This window comes from Panicum virgatum, chromosome 2N (genome assembly GCF_016808335.1).
Source record: "Panicum virgatum strain AP13 chromosome 2N, P.virgatum_v5, whole genome shotgun sequence".
NCBI lineage: Eukaryota > Viridiplantae > Streptophyta > Magnoliopsida > Poales > Poaceae > Panicum > Panicum virgatum.
This window is the reverse complement of record NC_053146.1, coordinates 27,398,488-27,410,589: the sequence shown is the minus strand read 5'-3', so window position 1 is coordinate 27,410,589 and position 12,102 is coordinate 27,398,488. Positions and strand designations below refer to the sequence as shown.

At 50.3% G+C, this 12,102-nt stretch overlaps 1 non-coding gene across 1 annotated transcript; it reads right to left on the bottom strand.

Annotated features, from left to right (window-relative positions):
- Nucleotides 1-10,357: 10,357 nt before the first annotated feature.
- On the bottom strand, nt 10,358-10,464 carry LOC120663231. Its single transcript, XR_005670448.1, has one exon. It is a non-coding gene; the product is annotated as a small nucleolar RNA R71 (small nucleolar RNA).
- Nucleotides 10,465-12,102: the final 1,638 nt, after the last annotated feature.

The following is a 12,102-nucleotide window of genomic DNA, read 5'->3' as shown; positions in this document are numbered from 1 at the left end:
CACAACACAATAATAAAGCATAGCGTATCTAGCAAGCCATGCCTAATAGGTACTTAAAGCAAGGATGGGCGTGAACCTGGTGGTTCCTCATAGTACTCTTGAGTCTCAGGATAGTCTTGATCGGTGCCGAGCCCTATTCGTAAATACAGAGAAACATAAGGTCTAAAGTGCAAAGATGCACAAAACTCCCCAAAATAAGATCCAAATCAAGGCAATTCAGGTAGATCATAATTTTAGAAGAATTATGAAACTGGTTTCATAATTTTCTGAGCTATGGTTGATTTATTATGATTTTTCTAAGATTAAAAGCATTTATAAAATTAATAAAAAGATTTCATAAAATAGAAAAAGAAAATCAATGACACGTGGCAGCCTCTGGGCGTGCAATATGGCATGCTGACGTTAGCGTGACGTCATCCGGGGGTCGGCTGGTGCTGACGTCAGCATGGCCTATGCTGACGTCAGCGTTAACCGGTCAGCGTTGACTAGGTCAATAGGTCAACTGTCTACGGGGCCCACTGGTCAGTCTCTGGGTCTCACTGACAGGTGGGCCCCATGTGTCGGGGCGGTGTAAAAAGAAAAAGAAAAAGAAAAAGGAAAAACATGTTAGCGGGCTCGAAGACGAACTGGGCTCCTCCTCTTCATGGGATTACTGGGCCAGATCCAGCCCATTCCTCCTTCGTCTCCTTCTCTTTTCTTTTTCCTTCTTTTCCCGCGGCTTACAGCTAGGCCCCACGTGTCAGTGACAGCGGGATCTCGTGTGGCTCAGTCCAGATCCCGTGCAAATCTCTGTGTGTGTGCGTGTGCGTAAGCACTCAAGGTGCTTAACGGAACTCCCCATCGAGCTCACCACGCCGCGAATGCGACATCGCGACGTGGGCGCAGCGAGCACAGTGATGTCAAGGCAGCAACAGCGTTCAGCGGCGGCAGCGGCGCTTGGCACCGGTGCCCCGGCGAGCAAAGGCTCCGCCTTGGGCTCAGGCTTGCACGCGCGGCCTCATACCTGGCCAAAAACGCGGCCTTTATAAGGCGGTCACGCGCGCACGCCGGTGTGGCCGTGGCATGGCCATGGCGTACCGGCAGTGGCGAGACAGGGCGGCGGTAACCAATTCTTGTCGCCAAGGCGAGCAAAAGCTACGGCTTGGGCCCCATCGCACTCGTCCGCGTGCGGGACAAACAGTGTGGCCACGGCGGTGGCGGGAGGTGACAGCAGCCACGATGCAAAGGCACTGGTGCAAGTAAGGCTTGGGCGGTGGGCCACCATGATGCACAAGGTGGCATCTTGGTGCGGGCTGCACACGCATGCACGTGGGCACTAGGTTCCCTTGGTTGCGGCGTGGTCCGGCTGAGCGGACTCGGCATGGCAGCACGAGGTTTTGCAACGGCGAGCTGCGGTTTGCGACGGCGAAGCGGTGGCGGGTCCCTATAGGCACACACGCAAAAGGGGAAGGGATTCCTATGGCTGGCTACATGGCGACTCAAGGCAACGCCGGCACAGGGAATAGCGGCGAGCGAGGACGATGGGGCTCACCAGCAGGTTCGGGGTCGTCGAGCTTGGTTCGGAGGTGAAGCGATGCAGGGGACTTGGGGCATGCTGGGAGAGCCGCTGCAACGGTGTAGACATACGACGCAGGCTCGGCGGAGCTCCCGGTGGCGGAGGCGGCTTGCCTTCTCCTCCTTCCTCCTGTTTCCTCTCCTCCTCTGTTTCTCCCTCGACGGCGGCAGAAAGGGGAAACCCTTGGGAGTCTAGGGTTTAGGCTTGGCGGCCGTGGGCGGTCTTACAGTCGAGGCGCTAGGGTTTGGATGGAGCGGCCGGGCACAAACATCGAGGGCCTTGATGGGACAGCCGCGGCACAGGGGTGTGTGGCGGCCATCCGGGCTCGGTAGGCTAGGGTTTTGGGCACGGGCTGGTCAAGCGGGATGTGGCGGTCGCCATGGTAGTGCGGGGTGACGTCATGGAGTGTAGGCGAGGCCATTATGCCGGCTTGGCGCGACGCGGAGGCGGAACGAGGTGAGGCGGGGGTGGAACAGAGGAAAGCAGAGGACAGCGGGCGGCGAGAGGAGGGAGGTAAAGCTGACTAGTGGGCTCCACTTGTCAGCGCCCCCTCTCGGCACGGCAGGTGGTAGCAGGCCGAGGCTACAGGCCGGTGTGGGAGAAACGGGCTAGCTGGCCAGGCAGGCTGGTAGGGGTGCTCTCGCTGGCCAGCTCGGGCCGCCTAGCGCATCCGCGTACGGGCGCGCGCGGGTCTGGCCACGGCGACGGGTTTGGGCCAGAAGGGAAGGAAGCTGGGCTGGCATGGGTGGGTTTTGGGCTGGCGGTTTGGGTTTTTGGCCCGAGACCTAGCTAGACGGTAGGTTAGCTTTTGTATTTAATTTGAATGGCCAAATTCAAATTAAAATCCACCCAATTTCAAACAAACTTCATCCAAATATTTTTGAAACAAGTTCAGACCATTAAACTCCAAATAAAACCAAAATATATCACTCTAGCATTTAGGTCCTTGTATTCAAAATAAAATTTAAATTTCTAGGAATTTTGGGGGAAGGTTAGCATTAATCCTTAAGTGATCCTAGCTAACAACACTCCCACGCAAAAGTTTTTGAAAACTCGCATTTTTGAAGAATATAATTCCGTAAAATTACGATATGTTACAGTCCCCCCCTCATGAGAATCTCGTCCTCGAGATTAAAGGTTTACCTGGGTTTCAAACAAGTGTGGATACTTCTCCTTCAAGTCGTCCTCCTTCGCCAAAGTGGCCTCCCGTTCTGTGTGGTTGCTCCACCAGACCTTCAAGTATGGTATTGTGGTCCTCCTCATTTCTTTGACGGCTCTGTCCAATATCATCTCGGGATACTCCACGTACTCAAGGATATCTTGCAAATCCACAGCTTCTGCAGGTATTGATTCTTCTGGCACTCGAAGACATTTGCATAACTGTGACACATGGAACACTGGGTGTATTTTGGCAAGCTCCTCTGGCAATTGCAGCTTGTAAGCCAAATCCCCAATCTTTTGGATAACCGGGTAGGGTCTGATATACCTCGGGGCGAGCTTCCCTTTCACATGGAACCTCCGGGTCCCACGAAGTGGTGATACCTTCAGGTATAGATGATCTCCAACTTCAAAGGTCAGTTCTCTTAATCTCTTGTTGGCATAGCTTTTCTGCCTGCTCTAGGCCATCTTCAAGTTATCACGAACCTTGGCCACATTCTCAACTACTTCTTCAATTGATTTCGAACCAAAGAAGTGTCGTTCTCTGACCTCTGACCACATCCATGGGGTTCTGCACTGTCTTCTGTATAACGCCTCGAAGGGTGACATCTTGAAGCTAGCCTGAAAGCTGTTGTTGTAGGTGAACTCGGCATAAGACAGGACCTTCTCCCAGTCGATGCTATAAGTCAAAACACAAGCTCTCAGCAGGTCTTCAAGTATCTGATTGACTCTTTCAGTTTGACCATCTGTCTGGGGGTGATAAGCATAGTTGTACTCCAGGGTGGTTGCAATGGACTCATGCAAGCTCTTCCACAATTGGGCGATGAACTGCGGACCTCTATCTGATACTATGCTCTTGGGTGCGCCATGCAGTCGTAGGATGTTGTCGACAAACAATTCTGCCAACTTGTCAACTCTGTTGTTCTCCTTGACTCGGCTATCTCTGTCCTCATATCGTTCCAATAGAAGCGATCCTTGAGGTCTTGGTACATCTTGGTACTCCCTGGGTGTATGGAGTATTTGGAGTTGTGACCTTCATTCAAGATTTCTCCACGGATTTGTTCATCCTTAGGAACACATATCCGATCCTTCAATCACAAGGTTCCTTGTTTGTCGACTCTGTAGTCTGTCGCTTTTCCTTTCTTCATTAATCCTAGTATTTCCTACATCTCAGGACATTGTTTCTGTGCTCCCCGAATCCTGTCCTCAAGGTCATAGTTGATGATCATCTCACTTAACTGCCCCTGCTCTACTATCTCAAGCTTCAGCTTTTCTAGCTCATCACACAGTTCGGGTTGTTCGTTGCGAACCATCATGTTGTTGCAGTAGCTCTTCCTGCTGAGTGCATCGGCCACAATGTTGGCTTTTCCGAGTTGATACTGGATGTTGAGGTCATAGTCCTTGATCAGTTCCAGCTATCTTCTCTACCTCATGTTCAGCTCTGATTAGGTGAAAAAGTACTTGAAACTTTTGTGGTTTGTGTAGATGTCGCACTTGTTGCCGATCAGGTAATGCCTCCATATCTTCAGGGCGTATACAACTGGTGTGATCTCAAGGTCATGGGTTGGGTAATTCTCTTCGTGCTTTTGTAGCTGTTGCGAAGCATAAGCAACAACCTTGCCTTCTTGCATCAGTATGCAACCTAGACCTTGGCGAGAAGCATCACAATATACCACATAATCCTTCCGGATATCCGGGAGAGTAAGGATTGGGGTAGTAGTGACCTTAGACTTGAGGTCCTGGAAACTGGCTTCACATTTTGCTGACCAGACGAACAGTACCCCATTCTTGAGTAACTCAGTCATTGGCTTGGCTATCTTGGAGAAGTTTTCGATGAATCGCCGATAGTATCTGGCCAATCCGGAAAACTTCTGATATCTGTGATGTTCTTCAGTTGCTGCCATTCTGTCATGGCTTCTATCTTGGCTGGATCCACTACAACACCTTCTGCTGTCAACACATGTCCTAAAAAGGCAACCTTTTCTAGCCAAAATTCACACTTGCTGAACTTGGCGTACAGTTGGTTCTGCCTCAGCTTCTCAAGTATGATCCGTAAAGGCTCTGCATGTTCTTCAGCAATTTCAGAGTAGATCAGAATGTTGTCAATGAAGACTATGACAAGCTTGTCCAATTCCTCCATGAACACCTTATTCATCATGTTCATGAAGTAGGCTGGTGCATTGGTCAGTCCGAAAGATAGGATAGTGAACTCATACAGACCATAACGGGTCACAAATACTGTCTTTGGGATGTCACCAGGACGAATCTTCATCTGGTGATAGCCGGATCTTAGGTCAATCTTGCTGAAGTACTTGACATTCTTGAGTTGATCCAACAAGTCATCAATTCTTGGCAATGGGTACTTGTTCTTGATCGTCACGCATTCAAGGAGCGGCAATCGATGCACATTCTCATAGATCCGTCCTTCTTCACAAACAAGACTGGTGATCCCCACGGGGAAGCACTAGGTCGGATATACTCCTTTTCTAGCAGCTCCATTAACTACTTCTCAGTTCAACCAATTCTTCCAATGACATTCGATAGGGTCATTTGGCGATCGGAGTTGTGCCTGGCACAAGGACGATCGCAAACTCGATGTCCCTGTCGGGCGGTAGTCCTGGCAACTCTTCTAGAAATACATCTGGGTATTCACACACAACTGGCTCATCGAAGAGTGTTTTCTCCGTTGCTCCGTCTAGGTTGTACACCCGTGGTACATCTAGGGATTTCAGGGGTTCTACCTCTATTTTTTTCCCACTGGGATGTTCTAGGATTACAAGTCGAGGTGAGAAAGAGATGACTCCCTTATGTTTGGTTAACTAGTCCATCCCTAGGATTACATCTATCCCTTCTGACTTTAACACAGTCAGGTCAGCCATGTAAGACATACCTTGGATCATAATCTTCACCCCTTTACACTCATGGGTACATCTAAGGTCTCCAAGAGGGGGGCTGGTGACTATAGGACGGCTTCTAATGGTCATGTGTAGGGAGTTTTGTGAAGCAAACTTGGTGGAAACATAGGAGCTGGTTGCTCCGGAGTCAAACAAAACCAAAGCGGTTGCACCATTAATTGAATACTTACCTGTCACCACTTCGGGTGCATCACGAGCTTCTTCCTCGGTCATGTGGTTCAGAAGACCACGGTTGGCGTGTGAGGCATCTGCGCAGGCCTGTTAGCAGGTGCTGAAGCGTGAGCAGGCGTCTGCATCTTCTTCTCAGGGCATTCGTAGGACTTGTGGCCCGGCTTGTGGTAGTTGAAGCAAACAACCGGAGGGGTACTGGTGTTAGCTCGTTGATTCTGCTGGAAGCGGTTGTAGCCTCCTCCTCCTTGAGCAGGTCCCCTATTGTAGTTGTGCTTGTTTTTTCCCCCTCTGAAGTTCCTGATTGGTGGGTTGGAGCCGGAGCGGTAGTTGTTCCTGAACGGAGGCGGTGGTGCGCTCCTGGCCCTCTGGAAGGGGCGGTCGCAGATCTACTGATCAGCCCGCCTCTTCTTGTTGCACTGGCGGTCCTCCCATCCAAGCCTCTCCATCTCGATGGAAATGCAATGGCTCACCATGTGCCGGAGCGTGGTGAACTCGAATCCGTCCACCATCTGGCGAATCCTGTGGTGCAAGCCGCAGTGGAACCAGAATTGCTTCTTCTCCTCGGTGTTGGTGTCATCGGGGCCGTATCTCATCATCTTCTGAAGTGATGCTCATATTCCTCCACCTTCATGGTGCAGAACTCCTGAGCCTTCTGGATTAGGACTTGCTTCGGCATGTGCTAGTCATGGAAGGCCTTAGCAAACTCCTACCAAGAGATGTGGTCATCATTGTAGTTGGTGAGGTCGAGCTTGGTCTCAATGATCCTAAGCCAGTCATCGGCATCCATTGGGTCTTCTAAGTAGCTAAACATAGGGGCCTTCATATGAATGAGCCTCTCAATCTTACGGTGTAAGCCCTCCTCCTAGGGTCCGGGGTGCTGTCCCCCAAGCTGGACTCCCTGCTCAGCGAGCTGGGTCAGACACTACATCCACTGGGTTTGAGCAGCCATAACCTCGGCTAGGTTAGGCAATGGTGGTGGTGGTGGTGGCATTTGTTGCTGCTGAGGTGCTCCTTCAACCTCGATCTCCTCATCGACTTCTTCATCTTCATCCTCTCCTCCTTCCACCTGCCCGACAGGGTGTTGAGCGGATTGGGCAGCCGGGGCTGCGCCCCTGCCATGCCTCGCAGGCAGAACAAGTGCAGGAGCATGTCCACGTCCACGGCCAGCTGTGTGGCCACGTCGACGGCCACGTGCGGCGGCAGCAACTTCCTCGAACCAGGCCATGATTCGGTTGGACCAGCGGATCGACATCTTCTGAGAAGGATAGACGAAGGTTTTGCTTTAACGCGCGTCTCTCATAAAAAGGATTTATTAACATGACAAAATACACTCAATGTGAAAAATGAAAATAACATTTAAACACCAATATAAAATCAAAGCACTCAGTCAATTATGCATGCAGTACAAGAGACACTGGTGTGATCTGAGGCTACCTCCTGGTCCTTGGATAACACACCCAACGCACTCTCTAGTGATACATCATGGAAAAACTCAAAAGGGGTGACTCTTATCATTTACATGACATCTCAGGACAACCCTGCCGGCATTTAACCTCGGCTCAACACTACTCATAACTCTCATGCCGGAATGGTACATCGGTGGCAACTACACTACAACTACCTTATCCAGACTCTACTGCTCATACTTTACTCTGGGCGGGGACGCTTGCAGAACGGAAAGACTCTCTTGAACTTCTCAAGGTAGTGGGCGGGGAAGATCTCTCTGATGGTCTCCAGGCCCTGCAGAACCTGTGGTGTCTCGACTGGCGGCAGCAGGCTCTCGTAAGGACAGCGGTGCAAGTGCAGGTCAGTAGGGATTAGCAGGAAGTCCTCCTTGCAGATCTCTATCTGACTCCCCTCTGGAAGCTGGCTCTGCAAGTCCTGCAACTCAATAACTCTCATGGCATCCGACAGCCTCCAGGTCTCCTCCAAGCGGGTAGCCTTGTCGCGGTAGTACGCTATAGTGCGGAGCAGCATAGTGATGTTGTTCTGGCTCTCCTTCTGGCGAGTCTCGAGCTCTGTGACCTTGTCGGTCATGGTAGACTCCAGGTACTCTCTGTCAGTGATGATCATGTGAAGATCCTTCATCTGAGTTGTCATGCTGCGACGCTCTACCTCTGACTTGCTCAGCTTCTTCTCGGCTTTGGCTCTTGCGGCATAGTCGAGGTTGCCCTTCTGTCGGGCCTCCTGAGCGACATTGCAGCACTAGTGAAGCATCCACATCGGGTGGTCGTGGGTCTTGGCCCAAGTCCAGATCTCACTCTCCAACTGTGGTATCAGCTTGGCACTACCCTACAAGTTGTAGTACAGTCGACGTACCTCCTCAGTAGTGCCCTCCAATAGGTTGTCAGTATCAAACAGGTATGACTCGGTAGTGTGCACTAAGGCTCTGCCTCCCTTCTCCTCCTGGACTGGTGTTGAGAACATCTCCAAACGGGTGACATCTGGATCCTCCTCTAGTAGTATCGCTCGGGTAAGAATGTGGTAACTGCTGTTCTGGAACTTACTCTCCCAGAACTGAGCTAGCAACTTCTTCACCATCCTGTGGGCGGCGAGCTGGACACTAACGACGGTCGTGGTAGAAGAACCCTCAGCTAACAGTTGTTGACGACCATTATCTCACGTTTTGACCGTCAACTTCTCGGAAATAAATTGAGTTTTGCACTATGTTCCATGCATATTTTATTTGATTCTAATAAATTCCATAAGTTTTGGATGAGTTGTGTCTGCAGGAATCCACTGTCCAAAGATGGTCGAAATTAGAGAAAATCCCGACCGCCCGGCACATTCCGTGCCGACCGGCCTGACACCTCCACATACATGGGTCCGATACTTTTACTGGAGCAATGTGACATGTTCATAAGGTTCCAGAACAAGGCGAACATTGCATATGCTGTCAGTGAACCGGGAAGGCACAAGGATCAACCCAAAGACCCACATACCAGTGCCAAGATCATCAAATGAGGAAACCACCCATCCCAGAGGCAATGTGGAGTGTTGATTTGCAACATCGGCAAAACGGAGGGTTGAGAGGCCCCAGGACCAGGCCGCCCGGCCTCCCCCGGGCCGCCCGGCCTAACATTCCAGTATCTGAGGAAAATACCCGAAGCACCGATGTCGAGGAGGGATCAGAGGCCATCCACAGAAGGTCGGTGGCCAGGTGGCACAATCCTAGGCCGGCCGGCCTAGGTTGGGCCACCCAGCCCAACCTTGCAGCCTCCGGCTCCCGGCTTCACATGGGAGTTAAGCACGGCCTCTACAGTAGCGTGCACCTGTCGCTAACGGAATTACCGGCCTTCTACCGACCTAGGAAGCCTATAAATACCACTCTTCCCCTCACTTGTAAACACACACTCAAAGGAGCAATTCTCTCTTCTCAAGTCTAGAGTAGGTTAGTAGTTGGGAGTTAGAGTCGAGTCGAGCTTGTCTCGGGGATCCGGAGTCATCATCGGAGCTCGGTAAAGCTCTTGTATCTTTTTCTTTGACTATTTTTAATATAAGTTATCTTCTTTATTTACTTGAGTCAGCTTTAATTCCCGCAAGTATTTACCTTCCCAAGTACTGGTACTTGTCTGCGGGCGTACGTCTTACCTCTAGTTCAGCTTAAGTTATCTTCCTTGCTTGTCAGAGTTAGTCTTACGGGTTTTCTCGCCCATACTAGTGTAACTCAAGTTAGTTCGCTAGGTTGAGGGGAATTTCTCTTGAAAACCTCAAAAGAAATCCTAGTACCGAGAGCAGACGTGGTGTCTGACTCAGTGCTAGCTAGAAAGTGTGTTCCACCCCACGGTACCGCAGTGGTAGGCGGCAAGTGGTCACAGCCTTGTCCGTCCCTTGTAGTCCACCACGTTCGGGAGTTTTCATTGCAGTAGGATTGCCAAAAGTATGTTGGGCCCCTTCTCAACCCTGTCTGCGCTCTTCGCTTAGGCCGCCGAAGTAAGCTCCTTGTTCCGACATCAAGTCAGAAACTTAGATTAGTTCTAGTGAGGATAGCTCAGTAGATTAGAAGTGTTTCAGGAGTCCTTTCTCGCTAGTTGTCCTCCCAGCTGCTACCACAGAGCAATGCATGACCGGTTTTAATCTACCATCCAACTTGTATCCGAATCCTCAGAGAATTGGGCGAATTGTGAGACACCGCATCATCCCACCCCAGAAGAAACCCACTTGGAATCCTCGTTTGTCAGTCTCAGTACCACCCATGGCCAAGACTCTCAGGTAGTACTCGGCCCCGTCAAGCAGCCACATCCCTACTGGACTAAACAATGACCAAGGCGATGATGGCTTTGAGCTCAAGTCGGGACTGGTGAACATGGTTCAAGCGAGTCCATTCTGTGGCAAGGCATTGGAGGATGCCAACGCTCACCTCCAAAACTTCTTGGAAGTGAGCAGCACCATCAACCCCAGAGGTACCACGATGGATTACGTCCATCTTCGACTGTTCCCATTCTCCTTGCTAGGCAAGGCGAAGATGTGGTTTTACACCAACAAAACAGACTTCACCACATGGGAAGCTTGCTCCAATGCATTCCTGACGAAGTATTTTCTGGTGGACAAAACCAATGCCCTCCGAGGCAAGATCTCTAGATTTCAACAGCTCCAGGATGAAGCCATTCCGGAAGCTTGAGAGAGATTCCAGGAGTACATTGCAGCATGCCCCCATCACGACATGGAGGAATGGCTGATTATTCAGAGTTTCTTCAATGGCCTGAACACACTAGCTCAGAACCACATCGATGCAGCATCAGGTGGTTCCTTCCTTTCGCTCAGCGTCCCTGAAGCAAAAGCGCTGGTAGAGAAGATTGCAAGGTGAAAGGCAGCAACAGCCCCGCAAGGGAGTTCATCAGATCGACAGTATCGATATGCTTGCTGCCAAGATGGACATTCACATGAAGAGACTGGAGTCTCCACACCAGGAGGCTAACCAAGTTATGGATTCTCGTATGACATGCGAGATGTGTGGAGAAACTGAACACATGGGCAACTCTTGCCCAATCACTCAGGAGGAAGCTCACTTCGTTGGGGCGAACAACTCCAACAACTCAGGCTTCCGTCCTCAGCAGAGTTGGGATTCTAAACTCAGCCTCCCCTTCAGTCAGCAGCAAGGTATGAACTTTAATAACAATTTTCAGCCTTCTTTAAAGGACCTATTTTATGGCCAGAAACAAATTAATGATAACATTAGTAAGAAATTCCTTGCTAATTATAAAATTTTAGAGTCTTTGGCCGGACAACTAGAGGGCATAAACTCTATTATTAAAAACAAGTTGAGCTTCAACAAAATGATAGAAACCCAGGTTGCTCAACTAGCCTCATCTTGTCCTAACAATAATTCGGGAAAACTCCCCGGGCAACCGGAGGTTCCACCGAAGGAAAATGTTAGTGTGGTAACTACGCGGACGGGTAAGTCCACACAAGAACCACCATACCCTATAGATGTAGGATCTCGGCGGAAAGCCGTACCCGCCAGCAATACCTCTGTTGCAAACGAAGATCAGGAGGAGGCAGAAGAGTCCAACACAACTGCTGTCCAGGAGGAAACCATGGAACCCCCAAGAACTTCACAGGAGTTTCATGACACTACTGCCTTACCATTTCCAGAATGGTTAAGGAAGCTGGTGGCCGACGAGCAATTCGGCAAGTTTGTCGAGGTAATACGGAAGTTGTATGTCAATATACCGCTTCTTGACGCTATGCAGGTCCCAACCTACACCAAGTATATCAAGGACATACTTGGTAACAAGAGAAGCCTGCCCACCACCGAGGTCGTGCAACTCACAGAGGAGTGTAGCACAGCTATACTCGATCCTCCTGGAGAAGAAAGATCCAGGATGCCCCACAATCACATGCTCAATCGGGACTCAACATTTCTTACACGCTTTGTGTGATCTGGGAGCAAGCGTCAGCATCATGCCCAAGGTAGTTTATGATAAACTAAACTATCATGAGCTTGCCCCTACTGCTATGTGCTTGCAGCTAGCTGACCAGACGGTCCGTTACCCCATGGGAATTGCAGAGAATGTTCCGGATAAAATCCGGAACTTTTTTATTCCCGTTGATTTCGTCGTCCTCGACATGGAGGTTGACGCCTCTCATTCTGGGAAGGCCGTTCTTGAGTACCGCAAATGCACACATTGATGTTGGAGCCGGAGAAATTCAACTCAACATCAATGGGCAAACGGAGAGGTTTGCCTTCCGACCGAAGCTAGAGCAATGTTCCCACGTCAAAGCATTCAACTGGAAGATATCCGAGAAAGAACAAGAGAAGCTATCAACACCCATAATCGATATCCTTGCCAAGCTCTTGGA